A 24,260-nucleotide genomic window follows, 5' to 3' on the forward strand; every position below is an offset into this window, starting at 1 on the left:
TAAAAATAACCCAAGCTGATGTATTTTATTCACTTCAGAGGGAAAACAGTATTTGTGGATTCCTGAACTCCTGCACATGCATGTGTTTAATAGATGCATACACTGCACTAAGTAGAGGTGGCCGAGCACAGGATAGGACCCGTGGGGAAAGTTTTGTTTAGCTTAGAAAGAAAATCTCACCTGAGAGATTTTCTGAGTTTTTCATATTAAGTGTTACCAAATGTAGTTGTGTATTCATTCGATTATGGGAAATACCATTTAGGCACCTATTTAATTTTTCTCACTCATTTTAGACATATAAAATATTATAGTCACAGTTCCACATCAAAAACTCAATTCCGTAGGGAAAAGGAGGTAGAGGATAGTGTGGGGAGGGAAAAAAAATCCACTTATTCTTTTCCCTTCCTCTTTCATGCACATGCAGCTGGCTCACTAAAGCACATGTAACAGAGTGAAGCTCATGTCCTTCCTCTGTAGTCCTTTAAAGGAGCAATCAGGGAAACACATTTCTGTGAATTACAAGGTTATTTTCAGGCTGTACTGAGAAGAGAAGCAGTGCCAACCAAACTGAATGTAACTACATTTCCCTTGGAATCCTGATCCTCTGTACCACTTAACAAATAACCTGTCACACGTTCTAGTATAAATGCTATTTTCCAATGCACAACAATTGATCATAAATACCAGTGCTTCTTTTTCTATTCCAAGGATATAACCCCTTGGAATAGATGTTGTGATGGACAACATCTAAGATCCAAAGAAGTGGGATGCCTGGATGACTCAGTGGTTGAGCGTCTGCCTTCAGCTCAGGTCATGATCCTGGAGTCCTGGTACAGAGTCCCACATCGTGCTCCCTGCAGAGAGCTTGCTTCCCCCTATGCCTGTGTCTCTGCCTCTCTCTGTGTGTCTCTCATGGATAAATAAATAAAATCTTTAAAAAAAAAAAAAAAAAAAAAGATCCAAAGAAGAGTTCTAGGTAGTTTGGCTGTAAGCATCTTTGATGCAAGCATTTCTGCCACAGAACCAAATGATCATGAGGCAATTCTGCATAAAAGATTAAAAAAAAAAAACAACCCTGGTCAACAGTGTGGTTTGAGAGTCTTGGTTTCATCAACTGGCTGACAGTTTAGTTTCATTTCTCCATTGATGCAGCACTCCCGTTTTATATATATATATATATATCTTAGCCCTCACAATTGTCTAAACAGCAACACAGAGTTTTGAATACACATTTCCAATGGGACTTTGGAACTTCTATTAACAGACAGGTGATAAGATGCCAAGAACAAACAACAGTGTAGGTTTTCACCACACAATACAACAAAAGCTCATTTACAAATATACATTCTGGTATTTTTTTTTTTAAGATTTTATTTATTTATTCATGAGAGAGAGAGAGAGAGGCGGAGACACAGGCAGAGGGAGAAGCAGGCTCCATGCAGGGAGCCCAACGTGGGACTCGATCCCAGGACTCCAGGATCACGCCCTTGAGCTGACGGCAGCGCTAAACCACTGAGCCACCCGGGCTGCCCCTATCTGGCTTTTCCACTCAATATCATGCTTAGGAGATTCATGCCTGTTGATACACACAATTGTAGGTTACTCTCACTACTGTCTATTATAAATGTATCACAATTTCTTTCTTCAATATACTGTTAATAAGCCTATTTCGAGTACTCTTGCATGAGCATTTCTACAATGTGTAAGAGTTTCTTTTTTTTAATTTTTTTTTATTTATTTATGATAGCCACAGAGAGAGAGAGAGAGGCGCAGAGACACAGGCAGAGGGAGAAGCAGGCTCCATGCACCGGGAGCCCGACGTGGGATTCGATCCCGGGTCTCCAGGATCGCGCCCTGGGCCAAAGGCAGGCGCCAAACCGCTGCGCCACCCAGGGATCCCTGTGTAAGAGTTTCTAAGGCCATGCTTCCCAATCTTCTTCACAACTCCATTTCATTAAAAAAAAAAAAAAAAAAAAAGTATCAGAATGACAAGTTATAAAGTTATGAGACCAAACTGCTTCTACTCCAGGCCTGCAATTTGCTCTGCTACCCCGAATACTAAGAGGACCAGGGGACCATTTTACAAGAAATTTCAAACTTATTCCCAAAATCGTTATATCAGTTTATACTATCACCAGTATCATATGCATATTCCCTCTGCTTTATATCCTTGCCCATTGCTTGATGTTGACAGATATTTAGCAACCTGGTAGGTATGAAATGGTAGTTCATCATGGTTTTAATGTTAAAACATATTATACCACTTCTATGATTAAATCAGTAGAAAACAGAATAGAAAGCCCAATTAAATACTTACAAAAATTAAGCATATGATAGGGCACATCTCAGATCATGGGGAAAAGATTGAAATTTTAATAAGTCGTTTGTGATAGCTAGATAGCCATGTGGAAAAAGAGAAAATTGGATCCATTTCCCTACATAACAAAATAAATTCCAAGGGGGTCACAGACTTAAATGTTAGTGATAAAACCACACAAGCACTAAAAGAAAATATGGGTGACCTTCTGTAATGTCCAAAAGGATAGTCATTATCCAGATGTGGCTACTAAGCACCTGAAATGTAAGTTAAGTATGCCTGAGGAACTAAATTGGTAGTTTTAATTTATTTTAATTAACTTAATTGTAAGTTTAAAATACTTAACTCAGTTACTGGAAACTTTCATGTACACTTGGAACAATCTGGTTATGAGAATTTACTTTTTCAACAGCAAACTTTATGAAGTCTAAATACAATTCAAGTATTTATTATGAAAATTTAGTGACCAAGTTGAAATGTGCTATAGTATAAAACACACATCTGTTCTTGAAAATTTAGCATGGAAAAGAAACGTAAAATAGCTCATTAATTTAAAAATACTGTTATTAGGACACCTGGGTGGCTCAGCAGTTGAGCGTCTGCCTTCAGCTCAGGGAGTGATCCTGGAGTCCTGGGATCGAGTCCCACATCGGGCTCCCCACAGGAAGCCTGCTTCTCCCCGCCTGTGTCTCTAATGAATAAATACATAAAATCTTTAAAACAAATACTAAATTATTGAAATGATATTTTGACAGATTAAATAAAATTTATTATTCAATTCATTTCACCTGTTTCTTTTGACTCTTTTTAATATGGCTACTAAAAATCTACATATGTGGTTTCTACTGTAGAGTGTTGCGCTATAATCTAGAAGAAAATTTTTTTTCTCTATCATGATTCAAAACCATGACTCAAAGAAGCAATAAAAGACTGATAAAACTGACTATATCAAAGAAAAAATTTACATTAATAAAAACATAATTACATTGGCTGGCTCAGTCAGAAGATCATAGGACTCTTAATCTCACAGTCATGAGTTCAAGCTGTATCTTGGGTATAGATTACTAAATAAAAACATTTTTAACTAATAAAAATTAAAATTAAAAAAAAAGAGGGATCTCTGGGTGGCGCAGCAGTTTGGCGCCTGCCTTTGGCCCAGGGCGTGATCCTGGAGACCCGGGATCGAATCCCACGTCGGGCTCCCGGTGCATGGAGCCTGCTTCTCCCTCTGCCTGTGTCTCCCTCTGCCTGTGTCTCTGCCTCTCTCTCTCTCTCTCTCTCTCTCTCTCTGTGTGTGACTATCATAAATAAATAAAAATTTTAAAAAAAAATTTTAAAAATAAATAAATTAAATTAAATTAAATTAAATTAAACTAAAAAAAAGAAACAGTCGGAGAGAAAAAACAAATAAATGATAAACCAGGGAGGAAACTGCCAGCACTGTCCATTCAATTAAGGAAAAATAATGTTTTAGTTCAGGCTTTATGTCTGATTTGCAAATAATCCTCCACCAGCAAAAACAATCATTCCTACTACAATGTAAGAGCAAAAGACTGGGAACAACCATATATCCAAATGGATAAAGTGTGGTATATCTATACCCTGGATTCTCTGCAGTTGTAAAATACAATGAAAAACTTTATATACGGCTCCAGAGTGATCTGTGAAATATAGTGTTAAATACAAAAAACAAGGAGAAAAACTATAATATGCTACCTTTTTTTTAGAAGAAGGAAATGAAGGTGTTTGCATACATTAAATAAAATATGGCAATATGTCACATTCGTCACACACATATACACAAACACATACCTATACAATACATATGTATGTGTTCCTAACTTGTCCATTGCACAATGACCAGCCCAATGACCAGAGACAATAAGAATTCCTAAGACCTGGACTGTGGTCTCTAAAAACCACTGACCACTAAAAATGATCTGCAGTTTAAAAAAAGTCCTAGCTAAATCTGAAATATCTTGTTATACCAGAAAGTAAGAATATATCAAAAACCACTACAGTCATGTCAAAGGGATTCAGAAGCCAAAGATAATTAGAGCTCTGAAAGAAATAACTGCAAGGGACTGAAATACATTACCTGTGTTAAAATCCATGAGTTCAGAATACCAAAAAAATAGGAAAAGACAACAACCACCACCACCTCTTCAGTCTTTTTTGGAAGATGCTAGAAAATCAATACAATATTCTGAATATTATTTAAAATGAGTGAATAAAACCAAGTATTAATTTTCCTAGATAAGCTATACTCTGAGGTAACCAAATAATTGATGCGGTTCATTTCTTCTTGATAGAAAAACTCCAGCTAACAAATGCAGAATGGATGGCAGTTTATCATCCTTGCACAACCCTTACTGAAAGCAGTGACTAGCAATGTTTCTGAAGGGCCTGGGGAAACTTCATAAGGGAGAGATCAAGCTGACAACACCTCAATCCACTGACAGTCTTAAACTCACCATGGTAAGAAGGTACACGTGCCTCCTAAAGGGTTGTAACAGAAGTACCTAACACTTTTCATGATGCACTCTTGCCAAACTATCTGATCCAGCTTCCAGTCTAGATCAAACTACCAGCTTACAGGAAATACAAAAAAACAGAAATGGTGATGAACACCAAGAAAGAAGATGCAATCAGCAAATTACAAAATGCAGAAAATCCTACAGAAAAAAAAAAAATCCGTTTCTTGAATACATAAACTGCCAGGAAAGAAACAAAAGAGGGAAAAATAGAAAGAGAAGGTCTGTAAATAAGGACAGATGCATCTTTCAGGTGTGAAGATTATCTGAATCCTGAATGTGACAAATTAATCATTAAAAATAATTACAGGCCAATCAGGAAAATTTGCTTTCTGATTGGATATCTGATATTAAAGAATTATTGTTAAAATTTTTTAGGCATGATAATGATATTGTGGTTATACTAAAAGAAAAAAAAATCCTATCATTTAGAAATATAATCTAGTATGCACAGACAAGATGACATAATGTCTGTGATTTACGTCAAAAAGAACCAGTAGGTGAGGGGAAGAGAATGGGTGTGTGTGGCAGGAGGGGAAAATGAGTATGGAGAAAACAGAATTGGCCAGGAGTTGGTAATTAAAGGCCTGACTTTAGGGTCAGAGAGCTTGGTTTCCAGTCTTGGCACCACCACTTGATGGTTACAAAACTTTGGTCAAGGTCCCAAAGCCCCCGATGCTCAGTTCTTCTTTATCCATAAAGTAGAGTAATGGCAGAAGATTTCTCATGTTGCAAGCATTAACGAAGATAATTCATGTAATGTACTTAGCACAGGACCCAGGCACAGAGTAAGCCACCAAAACATGTTAGCTTCAAAAAAAAAAAAAAAAAAAATCTTAGCTTCTATTATTATTGTCAATTATTACCACTGCCATTCAAGATTATGAAGCTAGAGTCAAAACGTAAGTAGAATTGGGATAGAATGTGCTGAATTCAAGGCCCTCCTTCTTTCCAGTACATTACGATGCCTCTCCCACCTCTACCCAGAGTTTCTCAGTGGAGACTAAAAACAAGTAAAAATACTCTGCAATAAGAGTCTCTTTTGGGGACGCCTGGGTAGCTCAGCAGTTGAGCGTCTGCTTTTGGCTCACTGGGATGGAGTCCCACATGGGGCTCTCTGCCTGGAGCCTGCTTCTCTTCTCCCTCTGCCTATGTCTCTGCCTCTCTCTGTGTGTCTCTCATGAATAAATAAATAAAATATTTTCTTTTAAAGTCTCTTTTTCACAAGACAAAGCTTTGATGACATTGTTACTCATGGCTTCTAGAATCAGACAATGAGCCATCCTTTGTTATAGTGTTAGAGCTTCATGTGTCTCAACTGTTAATGGCTCCTCATCTGGTGGCATGTAAATACTCAAGTATTTTAACCCACTTCAATCAGTATGCACACTCATAAATTCACAATGATTAAACATTGGGCTATTTCACCATCCTCCCAAAATAATGGCCTCAAATTTTTGCTACATCAATGCTGGTGTAAATTATATAAAGCAAACCTCAGAATCTCAACATATAAAACTAACAGTGGTAGAATTCTGAACTTGCATGCAGTGTAAGCTAACATAATACTACAGGGCTAAGTATCCATGTCTTGATATCTCCCATAAGATATATATTTCCACTTCTATTTGTTTTTTTTTTTTTAATTTATTTATGATAGTCACACACAGAGAGAGAGAGAGAGGCAGAGACATAGGCAGAGGGAAAAGCAGGCTCCATGAACCAGGAGCCCGACGTGGGATTCGATCCCGGGTCTCCAGGATCGCGCCCTGGGCCAAAGGCAGGCGCCAAACCAAAGCGCCACCCAGGGATCCCTCCACTTCTATTTAATAACAGAATTACAAACATTATCTTACTTCTTCATTGGGCTATTTCAATATTATTTTACTCTTCAATATTATTTACTTCTTCATTGGACCATTCTGACCACATGCGGATTCTTGATCCACCCTCCCTTATCCTTGACACTAGGCTTGCCTGGTTCTCCTGCCTCTCTGAAGGCCTGTACTGCTCATTCTCTTTCACTATCCTTTTCCATCCATAGCCCTAATGGTTGGTGTTGCCTGGAACTCACTGTTCAGTTTTCTTCAACCTACTTTCCCCAGGCAATCTCATACCAAACCATACAGCTTCAACTACCAAATTTACAAAAATTCTTTCTTTCTTTCTTTCTTTCTTCCTTTCTTTCTTTTTTTCTTTCCTTCATTCATTCATTCATTCATTCATTCACCAAATATATGCTAGTCCCCAGTTGTGTGGTAGGTGTCATGGGGATACAAGAGAATTAAAAACAGATATAGTCTTACCCTCGTGGACCCTACAGTTGGGAGGTGGAGGTGAATAATCAGATTTGAGGAATCACAAAACTCAATCTGCAACTATAATCATAATAAGTACATACAGACAAGATGTGTGCTGCAACTGGAAGACAGAAAAGGGGATCTAACCTTACCGTGGTGGTTAGGGAATAATTTCCTAAGAAACATTCACTGAGACCAAAACCACAATTCTGTCCCAAGTCTCTCTTTTGAAATCTAGACCAGAATTTCAAGATATCTCCATCTAAAAGAATAGAAGCACCAAATACTCAACATACTCCAAACCAAATTAACAACCTTTCCTCCGGATGCGTGGATCCCTTGTCCCAGGCAAAGACAGAACAATCTGTCCCAAAATTGTACAATTATCCTTTACTCCTTTCTTGGCTCTCCAATCCCAATCTGTCACCAAGTCCCACCAATCTTGCTTCCTAATACCTTTCCTGTCTGTCCATCTTCTCCATTTTCAGGAATTAATTCAGTTCCCATCAGTTCTCACCTACTTAGTAGTACCAAGTTCCCTTGGCTGACTCCAGTCCCTATTCCCCTCCAGTCTCTGACCCACACTTGGAAGGAACTATCATGCAAATGATGTCTCTCCCCTGTTTACAATCGTCCAGTGCCTCTCACTGTTGTATTTGGGGCAGTAAGTCAAAGCCGTTTACCACGAAGCGTTGTGTGGTTCCTCAGCCTCCTCGCCCACATCCACAGGTTTCTGCATCATGTGTGTCTTCTGCTTAAAATGTCCTATTTCATCTTCCCTTTGTCCATAAATTCCTTTTTCCTTTATCCCCAAATGCCAGTCTGTGAACTAGTCTATGAATCCACAGTAATATGAGAAAAATAAAGTTTAAAAGCCAATGTTAGCCGCCCCCCAATATTTTTAGAAATGTAAACAATACCTTAGAGGACTCTTGTGTAGCCACTGACTGTCATCCCAAATACCTCTTTCTCTACAAAGCCTTCTACGACTTCTTTATTTGGGGGAATCATTCAATTTATTGTTCAAACTAGGAGACTTCGGAGGGCCAAGGGGGTATCTTAAGACCTATGTTGAACACTAGGCATTGACCAGGGCTGTCCCAGGGAAACCAGGCTGCACGGTCAGCCTAACTCTAGAGGGAATTGGCTGCTTTCTTCCCTCAACTCCCAAAGCAGCATCTATTCACCACATACCATGTGTTTGCATGTCAATTCACATGCTTGTCTGAGAAATCCACAAAGGCAGGGCCAGGCCTTTTTATCTCTATCTCCAGCATCTCTTCAGTGCCAGGCACAGAGATGACACAAAGTATCATCAACAAAAGTAAATGTTTGTTTAATAAATTATCTGAGTGAGTAAGAAAGATTAGATGCCCTAATCATGGCCAAGAAAGGAATTTAGAAATTCCCATTATCTTTTTTTTTTTCCGCCATTATCTTTTCTCATCCCACGCTATACTTCCTCATTTGGTTAAAGAGAGTTCTGGGGATCCCTGGGTGGCGCAGCGGTTTAGCGCCTGCCTTTGGCCCAGGGCGCGATCCTGGAGACCCAGGATCGAATCCCACGTCGGGCTCCCGGTGCATGGAGCCTGCTTCTCCCTCTGCCTGTGTCTCTGCCTCTCTCTCTCTCTCTCTCTGTGTGTGTGTGTGTGTGTGTGTGTGTGTGTGTGACTATCATAAATAAATAAAAATTTAAAAAAAAAAAAAAAAAAGAGAGTTCTGAATGGGAGCAAGGTCTTCACAGAGAAAAATTGGGAGCTTTAGACCACTGAACAGCTGTCAGCCGACCAACAGCCACTTATTCAGCATAATACATCCCCAGGGAGCATGACAGAGGATCTTATCATTTGGTGGGGCAGCAAAAAATACATAACTGAAAAATCAAAACTAACACTGAAAGAAACAAACATCAAGTAAGTGTTGCAGGCATTCATGGAAGGCAAGGGAGGAGCCACTCTTACTGTCCGCAAAGGGTCAGAGACAGGATCTAAACTAAGACCTGAAGATCCCAAGGTGGGGTTGGGGTGGGTGCTAGAAAGGCTGGCCACCAAGGATAAGCACAAGGTTTGTTTTGGTTGCTTGTATCTAGACTGCCATGGATTCCTGGCAAAGAAGCTAGAACATCTGAATTTTCAGCAAATATTAAGCAACTCAAAGAGGTTCCTAGAGTCTCATCTCCTTCATTAAAATAGTAATAGTAGCTTTCTGAGACACAGGAGATATATGTTGTTTCTTCCTGTATAACCTTTTAACTGTAAGAACGGTTACAAAATTATTTTAAGGAAATTGCTTCTGGCAGAACTTTCATATAGAACTGCTGAAGTCACCCCTTGGCATGTATTAACGATCTGTGTCTTTGAAAAGTTCTCTATAAACCACAGCCTGGCAGCCTGCAGCATCTCCTTACTCTACACCTGGCCTTTCAATCTTCTCATGATAGAAATCGTACTGTCAATAGAAGGGTTCCTCTGCACTGTAAACAACCATATATAGACCTCCTTGTCAACCAGGGATTCAGGGAGAGGGTTTCAGGAGTGGCTATGATATACATGTGATGACGGGCATGAAAGAGGCCCCCAAACTGGAGTGAAGACTAAACTTCTTATTACCTTTTCTCTACCCAGCTCAGGTGGGGAAAATCTTAAGTCACCAAGTGAGGTGGAATACATCCTAACATAGGGTTTACCGGTGAACTAAAACTACCATGGTATCCATCTAACTCAAATAAAACAACAATCCATCAAAGAAAAGGAATTCTTACTTAAAAACCATTTTCCCTGCTCTGCTTTAAAGCACCTTCTTCCAAAAGCCCTGGAGCACTCAGGATATTGCATAACTAGTGTTGGATCTACTTGTGAAGTACAATTTTATAAAAAGACCAACCCAAGTATATATGTAATGAGTCAAAAGGAAATGTTTTTCTAGTAGTTGTCCCCATTAATACTTTTTCTCCCACTGACTCCCTACTGACGGGGCTGACCTATGCTACAAACTTACAGGGAAAACCAACAATATTAGGTCCTATTAGTTAACAAGCTAATAATATTAGCTAAAGAATCCTTAGTTGGCATAAACGTGTCCTGTAAGCTTATAAAATTTTCATTGAGAGCAGTAAAACCATAACAAATGAGGAAAAAAACTGGTTCAACTTATAGTAATATTTATTTAACCAAAGGAGAAAAAAATAAGGTAATGTGAAGACGACATTAAATAAACTGTTCCAGTTCTGTCATTAGCCGGTAAACTTTGGTGTAGAGCAAAGCCTTTCAACGGTGCCATTACGAAAATCTCGGAATGCTTTTCATTTGCTGTCCAAATCTTTAAAAATAACAATAATCATTGTGCTGTTCCATTATTATTCAACACAATATGTAAAAGTTAAGTAAAGAAGTACTCCAGCTATTATTATGTGGCTTAAGAACCTTAAAAAATCCAAAATATACTGAAGTAAAAAGTGAAAACAAAGCCCAAAAAGATCCCTAAACTTGCGGGTACTCTAGTCCCATTTTTCTACAAGGCACAAGGCATGTGCACTTGAACTCATGAATGCTATAAATGCATCTGCTAAGCGGCATGAGCCTGTGAAACAGGCACAGGCAGGCAGGTATGTGCTAGAAGATCTAAAGCTTGATGGAGAGAAGTGGGTGGGAGTAATAAGGGAGGTGTGGGGCAAAGTAGGACAAGGTAGAGGGACCCGGAGGGCAGAAGGAAGAAGCTCCCCAGAAGCCAGAAGTCTATACTTGAACAGGGAGGTGGGCGGAGTGAAGGAGAAAGTGGGCCTGGAGATAAGGTTAAAATCCTGGACAAGATTATTCAGACACCAAATACTCAAGTCTTGCAGGCAAAAGTAAGGTGGAAGAATAAGAAGCGGGAGGGTCTTATGGATGAAAATCTGTGGGACAGAAGGCCATGTTAAAGCTCCAGAAAGGACTAAAAGGTGAAAGGGACATTTGGGCAAAGGAGTAAGGTAAGAGGCAGCCGGAAGAGAGAACAGATGAAGGGGCAGAGCCACAGGATGCCAGGAGCCTGGTGAGCTCCCTGCATGAGATAAGTCTCTATTTTCTTCCATGTTATTTTAGAGGGAGCAGCAGTGACTAGTGATTACAGCCTCCCCTGGGAAAACCTGGTAAACCAAGACCTGGGGCGACCTGAGCCTCCCCATACCCTTTCCCCTACTCCTAGATCCAGGCACATTCCAGGAGAGATTCCAGCATGGGAAACCCTGAGTGCTAGGGTAACAGCACAAAGTCCAGTAAGACAAGGTACATGAAAGTTCTCTGAAAACCATAAAGCGCCCCATTAATATGATGCGTTATTATTCACCAAACTCCTTGAACAAAAAAGGTAAAGACCATGGTCATAAGTCACACTCGTGAGGGAAGAAATATTTATCAACAATATAATCCAAACAAGATGCCCCTAAGTAGAAATTCCAGTAATTTGAGGGGGACATGACGCTTGGTACGTTTACTTGCCCGTCAAATATTCTTCAACAATTAAAAACCCTATCAGAGGCTGAATATGGAGCTGTTAATAAGCTATCACACTGATTTATTGAAATGGCAGTCTGTAGCTAATGTATTTCCAAGGAGTTTTTTTGACACATTACAGACCTTAACTAATTAGATTAATTCAATTCAATCACTCACTGAGTAATTTCCAAGTACAAGGTAGTGCTGGTTACTGTGGGGCTTGCAAAGATGACCCAAACCTGCCTGCCTTCCAGACACCTGGTCAATTCATCTTCTGTTCCCACTGCAGAAGACGGGAGCTCTCTCTCCTTTTACAAGTGGTGATGTTCGGCAGGCTTTACATTCTGTGCCTGGCCTACAACCGAGGAAATACATTTTCCAGGAACACATTTCACTTAAAAAAAAGTCAAGAAACTTCTTAATACCTGCTGACTGAGGACGCTGTTGGGTATTCATTTCTATGTTCATCCTAGCCCAGCTTACATCCAACCACTCTTGTCATGATTGCATAACCACGACATGTCAAGTTGTTTCTTGTTGCAACTGTAACTTGTAAAATTAAACTTCAGAACTGAGATAGTCAAGCTAAATAATTGCCTACTTTAAAAATATGTGTACGTATAATTTGCATGCCACTTTAGATAAGCCCTTGAATTATGAGCTTTTAAAGTCACAACTGTCACCAATTTCCAAAATACAGTTTCAGTGTTGCAATTCTCCCTGCAGACAGGCCCTACCCATGTCTTCTCAGTTTTCCAAGCAGTATGTTATCCTGGTCTATTGCAATCTGTTTTTCATGTTTTAACAAGAACTTAATTAATCACAACATTTACCTCTCCCATGCTATGGGACTTCTGAAATTCCACAGAAGAACCCTAAAGTGGCCCTAAATACACTAGTCTGTGCCTCAAGCAGCCCCAAGTTGTACTGATAAGTTCCAGGGAAGCCGGGAATATTTATCACACTCAGGACCCCACCCCCAGCCCCTTACCCCCTGCCCTGTGATTGAGTCCCTGCCCTGTCCTGCTTCTGACCTCCTGGGAGGTGCCATGACACTCCATCTCCCAGCCTAGGGTGTCTCATTCTCTTGAGAGAAAATAGCCAGTAGAAAGAGGGCCGGCCATGAAGAGCCTGGAGCAAGCCACTGGAAACAGTCAAGGCTTGCCAGGCGGAAAACCCGGCACAACGATGAGGCACCATCTGCCTGGAAATGATACTCCTAATCGGCCAAACCACCTTCCTCCTCGGTAGGATTTTTTTAATCAGTCACAGCAAGTAGTACCAATTAACGAACAAGCTCTTGATTTGCACCCTGTGATTCTTCAAGAAGCTCAAACCACTTCAAACAGTGGCCTATTAATTCCCAGAAATCCATGTTAGATGATAAAATGAGATAGGGAGAAAGGGGTGGTGGATAAATTACCAGCCAAGAAAACAAAAATGATCAGTTCTCTCCAAGAGTGAAAATGAGTCAGTGCTGCAGAGGGAAGCTAGAACCTCAGGGTTCTCCCAGGATGAACTTTTAACATTGGATAGAAGACTTCCCCCCATTAACCAAGGCCATTTTTCTTGGGGCATATGCTCCAATGGAGGTGAGCCTGACAACAGAAGCGCCCACTCCTCCTCAGGCATCGGCTGATCCAAGAGCTTAAGTTTGCTTGTCTCTGCTGCTTTGCCCAGCAGCCCTCCAGAACTGTTCTCTTAAATGCCATCTGCCCAGTAAGAAACACGAGAGGAGATGCCATTTCAATGCTGCATTTTGTGGTCAGTGAAAGTGCTGGTCCACCTCAGATAAATACACTCAGATGTCTTATCAACGACACTTCACAAGGGGCAAAACAAAAACAGGTGATCTGGTCTAAATTAATTTCCATGTCTGTTCAATTGTATTTCCCAAAGAGCCAACACAGAACACGTCCTATTGGCCCTACAATCCGGCTCTAGAAGTACGAAAGAGGGGAGAAAAGCCCCCAAATTGAGCATCCTGGGCTGAAAAACCCTTCAGAAACATCACCTCCCCCTAGGAGAGCGAAATAGCTCAGACCCACATTACCCTTGGTTTTCTTCTACCCTGGTACATTCCAACTCTACCAAGCTGAAAGGTTATTATTAGGTGAAAGGTGAGTCCACCCCCTTGAGTAGGAAGGTTTTCATAACCTCTCTCAGTGTAAAATGAACATGCCACTTCCCCAAACGGTCCATAATGTTTCCTTTAAAAAAAGAAAAAAAGTGTTTCATGGAATCTATGGTGTGTCAGCCCCCCTCCCAACGTCTGAGTCAGAGCATGTGTATGTCTTCAACCAAGGTTCTGGATAATCAGGGTGTATCACTTTCAGAGTTGCTCCAATAGCTGAACTTATGGCTGTCTTCCAGCCACACACACAACACAAGCACTATCTATTTTAAAACAAATTTCCTAACCCACACGCGATTGGAAGATACCTATACAGAGGTAGGCTTCCCACTGAAACAAATCACTTCTATCTCCAACTGTGTTTGTCATCACTCAGGATTAATGCGTGTTTCTGTGTATGTATTTTTATCTCTGACCATGTAACTCCTGGAGCAAAAAAAAAAAAAAAAAAAAACACACACACACACACACACACAAACCACAAAAAACCCAAATTTGACCAATGTGCCTGAGCCAATTCAGGGCTTTTAGAAGAGGAATGAATGGGAGATGAGAGCCCTCAAGCCCAGGGACTTCTCTCACACAAACAGTAAGTGGTAGGGGCGGGGGACGGGGGGGAAAAAATCCCTCCGGAGAGGGAGGAGGCAGGGTGGATGGATGATCGAGGAGGACAGCAGCCGGGAGACTTCGCGAACTGCCTGCAGAGGAGAGTGAAATCTCCTCCGTGCACAATACCCAAGCACCCTGTGCTGCTGCCTCGCATGGGCACGAATAATAAACACACCGAGGTGGGCAAACAGATGCACCGAGACCAGCCACCCCCAAAAGGTCAAAACTTCCGAAATCCCGGGGATCCCAACACCCACCCAAACACATCGATCAGTCCGAGCGGGAGAAGGGACTCGGAAGACTTAGTGAAGGATTCTGAGATCTGTCTTGTTGTTGTGGTGGTTTGGTTTGGTTTGGGGGTTTTGCTGTTTTGTTTTTTTGTTTTTTGTTTTTTTTTTTTTTTTCCTTTTCTTTCAAGCTCCGGCTTGCAAAGTACGGCGGCTGCATGCAAAGCTCGAGAGGAGCGGGCGGGCGGGCGGAGAGCGGCAGGGGGAGCGGGTGGGAAGGGAGGGGTGTCTCGCACCAGCCACCCAGGCCTCGATGTGACGAAAGTCGTCAGCAGCCCCGGCCGCATCCCAGCCCCTCCGCCCGGCGAGCAGGCGCCCCCACCCCAGCTTCCGTCCCCGCACTGGCAGCCGCGGCCCCGCGCCCGCAGCGCCCCCACCGCGGCTCCCGTCCCTCCCGCGCGGCGGATCCCCGCAGGCCTCCCCCCAGCCCGCCGGGGCCGGCCGGGGCCGGCCGGGGAGCCGCGGGGCGCCGAGGCCGGCTGGGGGGCCACGCTTACCTTGCGCGCTCGCGGGGGGGCTGAAGGTGGCCAGCCTCCCGCCCCCCGCCCCGTGCCTCCGCGCCGCGTCTCTTCCTCCCTCCTCTCCTCTTCCTCCGCCTCCCCACAGACAGTCCGGGGTCCCCCTCCTCCCCGCCGCTCCGAGTAGGCGCCGAGAGCCCCGGAGCCCGGCCCGCGTGCGTGCGTGCGGGAGGCCACGGCGCGCGGCCAGCTCTCCGGTCGCTGAGCGCGGCGCGCGGCTCCCAACTAAAGTGTGAAAGAAGCGGCGGCCGCGGGGCCGCGGCGCGGAACGTCCCCCCGGGAGTGGGCAGGGAGCGAGCGGGCGCGGGCTGCGAGCTGCGAGCTGCGAGCGGGCGAGGGAGGGGACCGCCCGGCGGCGCTGGAGGCAGGCGGGGAGGGCCGCTCCTCGCCCAGTCACTCACGCGGGGGGCGGGGGCAGCGGGCCACGCCCCCGCCGCCGGCCACGCCCCCGCGCGCGGCCGCGCCCCGCCCCCGGGGGAGGAGCCTGCCGAGGCCGCGGGGCGCGCGGGGCTGCGGGGGGGAGGGGGAGAGGGGCTGCGCGTAGGTGTGCGCGCGAGCGTGCGTGTGTGTGCGCGTGCGCGGGGGCGCGGGGGCGCGGGACGGGAGGCCCCGGCAGGGACGCCGCGTGCGTGCGGACGCTGCCACCCGCGGGGAGGCGCGGGCGTGCGGGGCAGCTCCCCGGCCGGGGGCCCAGCTCCGCGCTAGAGCCCGCCCGCCGCGGGGCCGCGCCCGCCGGGAGCGCTCAGAGGGAGGGCCGGGCACCCTGGGCGCGCCGCGCGCTCCCCCCTCCCCGCTGGGTGGCCGCAGAGCCGCCCCCACCCTGCCCTGGAGCCGCGGCGCCCGCCGGCTGGACGGAGCCCAGGTGACCCGGTGGAGGCGGCCCCGGGGGCGGGGGGGCGGGGAGACAGCGGTGCGCCTCGGGGCCCGGCCGGAGACTTCGCGCCCCGCTCCCCTTCCCCGCCCTTCGGCCTCGGGGGACGACCAGGGCGGAGGCCGCACGGGCCGGGCGCCTCCCGGGGGGGGGGTGGGGGAGGGTCCGAAAGATCGCAGTCGCTGCTTTATCCGTTCAGGTCTCCGCGGGCGCTCACAAGACGTCCCCAGTTCCCCACCCTCTGGGAGAAGGTTGTTTTGTTTTGTTTTGTTTTCCCCCCTCTTCCCGGTCATCGTGGGTCTTTCGTGCGAGCCCTGAATTGATCTTTCACATCGATAGCGGTCGGACGTCTTTTGTGCAGCTTCTGGGCTCCTCGCTGCTGCTGCTGCTGCTGCTGCTGCTCCTGCTGCTCCTGCTGCATTGCCCCAGACACGTGAGGAATGCCTGGCCTCCGAGTGAGGACACCCAAGAAAACAATAGGGGCAAAAGATACCCCCCTGGGTCTTTGTGGATTACACACGAACCAACCGAATCGTGTCTCTTTACACCAAGATGAAGTTGGACATTGGGAAAGGACACGTCAGAGCCGTGACAGTGATGAGACACTTTAATTGAAAAGCAAATTCGTAATTTAGTGTGATGAAATGAGTTCACAACCACCCATAGTGGCTGGGGAAGTCAACCTTTTTGGGGAGGGGGAAAAAAAAGGATTTTCCAGTGCTTTCTCTTTATCAATGTAAAAGACTGATATCAGGTTGTTTTTGAAAATCTACTTGTGTTCTGTTCATTTAAATGATCCATATTCTAGTTCATTTGTCTCCTGGGAACCAGGATTCTCTGTAGTCTGAAGAGGAATGGTTAAGAAGGGAGACTAGGCAAATTAGGATTCCAATCAGGCACTGGCAGCCACCATCTCTATCACCCTAGGCAACCCACTTCATTTCTGTTAGCCTTCCCTTCCTCAGCTGTAAAATGGGATTGATGATACTGGCTCCTACCTCATAGGCTTGTTGTGAAAGTAAGAAGAAAATAAAACGAGGTGCCAGTGCGTGTAAAACACTTTGCATAATGACACATGGTAAGAACTCAAGAAATATGAGCTGTTATTTCAGATGTGTAGTTTAACCCCAAATCTGGTAGACTTTTTTTTTTTTAATCTTTGCATTCTTTCTTAAAGTTGGGGAGGGATCCATCTGCTGGGTTTATGTAAATGTAGTCAACCCTTTTCTGGGGTTTTTGGGCCATGCCTAAATGGCCCAAAATGAAAGAAATAGATGATGATTAAGATGTGTGTGTGTATCTATGTAAAAGAGTCCTTAAGGGTAACAAGCTTTTTCTGTGCACACTCCCCCCACCTCCATCCCTCATCTACACAGACCACCCTAAACGAACCAACTCTATAAATGTTTATCTGTGTTGAATTCTATCCCTTGAACGATAGACAACTGCCCTAGATAACTTCCTAGGGCAGAGAACAGGTTGTATGTTAAGTGTGTGTTTTTCAATAGACATTATATATGGTAGTGAGGGTCTCAGGAGAGTCTGCAAGTAGTCCATGGAGGGAATCTGTAATGAAATGATAGTGTTGACCAGAAACAATCCAGGTTTAATAGGGCTAGAAGCACAATTTGGGCAGCCAGATGTTCTAGCCATAGAAGATCAAAAGTACAGAAACCCCTTAGAAGGGTTCATGTAAAATGAGGGGTCAGGAAACTTAAGCTCCTTTTAGCTTTTTTAGTAAACACTCTTTGGTGCTGTAATTTTTGTAGAAATTAACTGCTTTGCTAAACATTGTTTTAGTGAGAAAACTCATTCTTCCTTTCACCTGGGATCCCAGGGACACCTCTCCTAAATCACTCCTCCCCACCACATCTGGAGGATGCAAGAATAGAGACTCACCACACACACACACACACATACTTTCTTGCAGAGCGTCATGGGAGACACAGTGGGACTGTGGGGACAGTGGGACCTTGCTCTTGGCAAGATCTGCAGAAGAGCACAATAGGAAGGCAGAGGAGGGTAGGCAGGAGGGGGCACTGGGAGCCAGAGAGGCAGGGATGCAGTGCAAACCATGCAAACGTGTTTGGTCAGCACAAGCTAAATCTACTAGACATTTTATTACTGAATAATCTCTAGCTATTCATAATTATTAAGATAACTATAAACATATAAAAATAATGAAAAACAGCGGATCCCTGGGTGGCGCAGCGGTTTGGCGCCTGCCTTTGGCCCAGGGCGCGATCCTGGAGACCTGGGATCGAATCCCACGTCGGGCTCCCGGTGCATGGAGCCTGCTTCTCCCTCTGCCTGTGTCTCTGCCTCTCTCTCTCTCTCTCTCTCTCTCTCTCTCTCTCTCTCTGTGTGTGTGTGACTGTCATAAATAAATAAAAATAAATTTAAAAAAATAATGAAAAACATGACTATCCCCTCTGATTACAAGTGATAAAGTCATCACCTCTTTGCCCTCCCGCCCCACCAGAATCTCTAAGTTCCATATCTTCAAACAGTCTCACTGTAACTTTCAAAGAAAAATGATATCCTTATTGCTCAGAAAATTTGCATTTTTAAACATCAAAGTCCCTACTATTATAATTAACTTTCTTTTATTCCTGAAGCTTTAACTTATGCATACTTGGCACTATAAGACCATTCACAACAAATAAGTTGGAATTTTTTGTTTCTTATTTTTCTTTTAAATAGATTGAATGTTTGTATCCCCAACCCCACCGCCCCCTACCTAGTTCCTGTGTTGAAGCCCTAACCTGTGTCATGCTATTAGAACTTTGGGAGGTGAGGTCATGAGGGTGAGGTCCTCATGATGAGATTAGCACCTTTATATGAAGAGAATATAGAACTCTCTCTGACCCCACCCCACCCACAACAAAGCCATCTGGAAATGGAAGCTGGGAAAGGGGTCATCCCCAAGAACCTGACCATGCTGGCACCCTGTTCTCAGTCTTTAACCTCCAGGACTGTGAGAAATAACCATCTGGAGTTTAAGTCACCCAGTCGTGGCATTTTGTTATAGCAGCCCAAGCTCAGACATATAGATTCCTTTTCCTTTTGACTATAAAAGGGAAACCAAGGAAAATGAAGGTTGATTGGGGGAAAAAAAGTAGTAAATACTATATACAACACCTCCTATAATATCTCATATTGATCAGCATGAATTCATTTTATATGATTTGTTTTTAAAAGGTTCTAATGTTAATTTTTCTGAATAATCAAGTTAAAAGTAGCTTTGGCAGGATTATTCAGAAACAAGTGATCCTAAAGTAAGTACTGCTCTGAAATGTGCTTTCTTTGTATTTGCTCCATGCAGTAACAGCTAACACTGATTGTCTGCTGTATATACCAGGCATCATGTAAATCATAATGTATGTGAACTAACTCACTTCATCTTCCCCAACAATGCAATCAGATCCTACTGTTCTCATCATTCCCACGCAGATGTGGGTAGGAAAGTAGGGATAAAGTAATGATTGCAAGGCCAAGTGGTAAAAGCCAAGATTGGTTCTCACTAGTCAGATGCCAGAGCCCACATTCTGTTGGAAATATATTTTCTCTTCAAACTCCTCCACTTTTTTGCTTCACTTTTACTCATCCTTCAAGGGGAGGCTCCCAGTCTAAGGCCTAAAGGGAGGCATAACTGAGCAACCCTAGCCTTGGATCTCTGAACTTTTGTATAACCATAGTCTTCCTCCCTTGCTGAAATTTCACAATCTTATGCTGCTGGGGACCTTCCACATCTTTTATGTTAGCTCCACCATCAAGACCAGTAGCTAGTTGTTTGAGACTAGATAGTTGTGTGAGTGTGTGCATTGAAATCTTCCTTTGGGGAGGGACCACAGTGCACAGAGAGGTAAAGCACCCAACAAACGGTTGTGGATTGAGGGTTGTTTATGTACAGGTATGTTTATACTAGTTGATTCTAGTGACACCACACAGCCCCTTCAGAATGGTTGGGGCTACATCAGAGTAGGTAGTTTAAAGTCAGTGCTAACAACTTGCTAATGGTTCTAATTGGTCTCTCAATGATGTGTGAATTACTCTGAGTAACTTGCTTTTCTAGATCTGAAAATTATGACTCTGACTTACATCTATTTCTTTCTTTCTTGGGTTTCTCCCTAGGGTCGGTTATTTCTTTTATCTCACTTTCCAAATCTGGGTAGACAGAAGATGAAAACGTGTAACAGTCACTTGAAGCAGGGAGTGTTAAGAACCTATCACAAAGGAGTGAGACTCAGCCCCAGGCAAAAGAGAAGAATGAAGGAGGGTGGGACATCCAGGAGGGGTCAGCTACACCCCGAGGCTCGCTCCAACCTCTCCACCTTTCACAGCCTTGCCCAGATATTGGAAGTTAGCTTTCCAGCATGGCACGCCCCTTTTTCCAGGTCACACAAGAGCTCTGCCACTGTGGGTGTAACAGATGAATCCCTAGATACTCAAGTCATCTGTTAACTGGTATCAGCTTAGAATATAGTCCTGCTTCCAGCCTGTAATGTGTGAATGGTAATTGTTATTTCACGTGTTGGTCTTGTCTCTCCATTAGATTATAAACTCTGTGGGAACAGGAGATTTTGCTCTCTGAATTTCTCCATCACGCACACAAAACCTTCCATAATTTGGGCCCTGCCTACCTTTGAAGATTAAGTCCCAGTTCCAGGTGCTAACTGGAGCTAGTTGGCTAATTTGCTGGTTCCCATCCATATTCCATTATTTCTACCCTTACGCCCTTACACATATTGTTCCCTCTGTGTAGACTACTCAAACCTCTTCATAGTCCAAGAACTCGCCTGTCAGCCGATTCAACTCTTTCTCTGCCATTCATTAGCTCTGTGGCCACCCACAAGCTGATCTTGACCTCTCTGAGCCTCAGGGTCTTCGTTTGCCTCAAAGGGACCATACTACATATACAGAGAATTAAACATAAAGGCCTGCCATTTGGCACATTTAAAGGGCAGACATGGATGCTTTGTAAATGGCTATTGTAATCTCTTGTTCTTTATGGTCTGACTTAAATGTCTTTTGTTCTGAGAAGCTTTCCAAAACCCCCTTGTCAAAATTGAACTCTGCCTCCCCCACCTCCTACTGAAGTTTTGGGCTTTTTTGAGCCTTTGAGATTTGGTTTATTTGTTATAGTAGTTAACCAATTCTGACTAATACGTGGTAGATATGTATTTTGTAAATTGTATGCTTTGGTTGTTTTTTTGTACAGTCACATGACTGGGTAACCATCACCACTATCTCACTCTGGAACATTTTTATCACCTCAAAGAATAGGAGGGTTTCAATTTTTCCACATCTTCACAGACACTTGTTAATACCTGTCTTTTTTGCACCTAGTGGGTATGCGGGAGTATCTCACTGTGGTTTTGGTTTGCATTTCCCTAATGACTAATTGTGTTGAACACATGAAAAGGTTGAAGTTTGCTTATACTTTTGTGATGACAGTTGCTACAGCCAGAACTTGTTTATCCTTCACATTTCCTAGAACCCTTTGCTTAAAGCTTTGTAAATCAGGGGATGCCTGAGTCACTCAGCAGTTGAGCAACTGCCTTCAGCTCAAGGCGTGATCCTGGAGACCTGGGATCCAGCCCCACATCGGGCTCCTTGCGAGGAGCTTGCTTCTCCCTCTGTCTATGTCTCTGCCTCTCTCTCTCTGTGTCTCTCATGAATAAATAAACAAAATCTTTTTAAAAATTAAAAGCTTTGTAAATTGCGGAGCTCAAAATGTATTTACTGAATAAGTTATTTATTGCTGATATCACCCACTACGTATCCTGATGTGAACTGACTATAAGAGAGAAGAGAGGGAACAAAAAAGTATGGAGAAAAGAATAAAGCAAAATATCAAAGAATATGATGCCTATTATTCTGAGAGTATACAAATTATATGTTGAATAATGCTTTACAGCTATTAAAGATATCCTGGTATTTCTACCAGCTTTCATTGTATTTTTTTCCTTCATTACTAGGGCAGATTCAACAAGGAGGTATTATAGACAAATTAAGACATTTTAGTTTTAAATGAGAAAAAAGAATTAAATGGAAAATGTAATTTTCAACTGATGCTGATAATTGGAGCACAAGGGCTTTACTCCTTCATGCTCCTTCAAAGTTTTTTTTTAAAACAGAAGCAAACATATAACTCAATTAAAGTGCTACCGCATTCTAGAAAATCTAAAAAAATATTTTTAGATATTTCCTTTAGATAAAATGAAACTTATTTGAAAGAAAAAGAGAGGCAACCTCCAATTCATGAAATGCAAAAGCAGGACCCAAGTAGCAAGAAGGAGTTTGCAGTGGAGTCTCACTGTTACCCATGCTGGAGAACCTGGAGGTACAGTACCCAGGGAGTAGCAAATTGATCCCTACGGAAACTTCTGGAAGTGTACCAACTGCCATACTCAGAGTTAGATCACACTGCAGTGCTCAGAACCAGCTGCTAAAGGGGACTGTTGGACAGAGGGCCCCACCCTGCCAACCGTGAACTACCGCACAACTGGAAAACTCACCCACTCCCCAGGGCTCCTCCCTCTCTTAGTGATCTGTTGCTCAAGTTTCACATCTATGTCCTCAGGCTACTGATCTGATATGGCCCAGTCCCTTCTTCCAGCATGTGCATGGTGTTCTAGTGGGGCTTTGTTGACTGTAAGAAATAGAGGCTTAGAACACCTGAGTGGCTCAGCAGATGAGCAGCTGCCTTGGGCTCAGGACATGATCCCTGGTTGGGGGATGGAGTCCTGCATCTGGCTCCCTGTGGAGAGCCTGCTTCTCCCTCTGCCTGTGTCTCTGCCTCTCTCTGTGTGTCTCTCGTGAATAAAATCTTTAAAAAAAAGAAAAAAGGAAATAGAGGCTCAAGTTTATCAGCTTGAGTCAGAGGGACCTGGGGAGAGTTACTGTAAGACTCTCTAAAAACATCATGGAAGCAGAATCCTTCTGGAAATTCAAGAAAAGAACCCTAGAATGACCAGACTTCATGGACATCAATGTAAAGATGTGACTCCACATAGCTTCCACCTGTTTGTCCCATGATAAAGAATTGTAATGCCTCCTAAGCCTACTCATCACAGGGAAAAAAGACATTTCTTTCTTTTTCTTTTCTTTTTTTTTTTTTTGTATCTGTAGGTGACGATGGATGTTAACTAAAGGTATTGTGGTAATTATTTCACAACATATGTAAGTTAACTTATTATGCTTTACTCCTTAAACTTATACAGTACTATATGTCAATTATATCTCAATAAAACTGGGGAAAAAAGAATTGTAATGCCAATGAATGAGAAAGATATTGGTATTGATATATCAGATAAACTCTGATTCATATATATGTGTATATATATGTATATGTGTATATATATATATATATATATATATATATCAGTTGCAAGTTTAAATGTTTTATTAGCAGTAAAATTTTACTTTGCAACACACCATACAATAGTTCACAGTGACTGAGATCCACCGTACCTGACAAAAAAAAAAAAAAATGTCCATACATTTCCCAAAGTAGAAAAGTGTATCGGCCACATTCTGATGACCGTGCAATAAAACTGGAAATTAATAAGGAGATTTTTAAAACCAACCAGAAAAATTTAAAATACTCTCTTTGTGTATAGTAAAGATGAAAATTCAGGGATCCCTGGGTGGCGCAGCGGGTTAGCGCCTGCCTTTGGCCCAGGGCGCGATCCTGGAGACCCGGGATCGAGTCCCGCATCGGGCTCCCTGCATGGAGCCTGCTTCTCACTCTGCCTCTCTCTCTCTCTCTCTCTGTGACTATCATAAATAAATAAAAAAAAAAAAAAATTAAAAAAAAAAAAAAAGAGTTTAAAAAAAAAAAAAAAAAAAAAAAAAAAAAAAAAGAAAATTCAAATAAATGGGAAAAAATAGATTATGGCTTCGAAGGGTTGGAACAAACTGATGACACTTTGTAAAATAGCAAAATTAAATTATACCTGAGCAAATATAAAAATAAATTCCATATGGATGACATATGTATTTATATTTTTGCCTCAATTTCTTATTTTTATTATTTAAAAATTTTTGTATTTGAGTATAGTTGACATAGGATGGCATATTTAAGCGTGAAAAGTAAAGGCACTTTTATTATTTTTTTAGTACAAGAAAAAACATAGGTTTAAAATTTTGTATAATCTCGAAATAGGCAAGGCTTGGCCAAGCAGAAATCATAAACGAAAAAATTGCTAGTTTT

The 24,260-nt window shown here is 43.0% G+C and overlaps 1 protein-coding gene and 1 long non-coding RNA gene across 3 annotated transcripts in view; one reads left to right on the forward strand and one right to left on the reverse strand.

Annotated features, from left to right (window-relative positions):
• The window catches only part of C6H1orf21 (chromosome 6 C1orf21 homolog), a 225,066-nt gene extending 209,567 nt beyond the window's left edge, over window positions 1-15,499 (reverse strand). Inside the window, exon 1 of one of the 2 annotated variants that reach the window (XM_077901955.1) lies at window positions 15,151-15,499. The gene's annotated coding sequence lies outside the window, so the exon portion shown is untranslated. The remainder of the gene's footprint in view (window positions 1-15,150) is intronic. The other variant, XM_077901956.1, reaches the window with a different exon arrangement.
• Window positions 15,500-16,044: 545 nt separating this feature from the next.
• Window positions 16,045-21,988, forward strand: LOC144316247 (uncharacterized). The gene is made up of 2 exons (XR_013382098.1): window positions 16,045-17,178; window positions 18,553-21,988. It is a non-coding gene; the product is annotated as an uncharacterized LOC144316247 (long non-coding RNA).
• Window positions 21,989-24,260: the final 2,272 nt, after the last annotated feature.

Source organism: Canis aureus, chromosome 6, assembly GCF_053574225.1.
Source record: "Canis aureus isolate CA01 chromosome 6, VMU_Caureus_v.1.0, whole genome shotgun sequence".
NCBI classification, from domain to species: domain Eukaryota; kingdom Metazoa; phylum Chordata; class Mammalia; order Carnivora; family Canidae; genus Canis; species Canis aureus.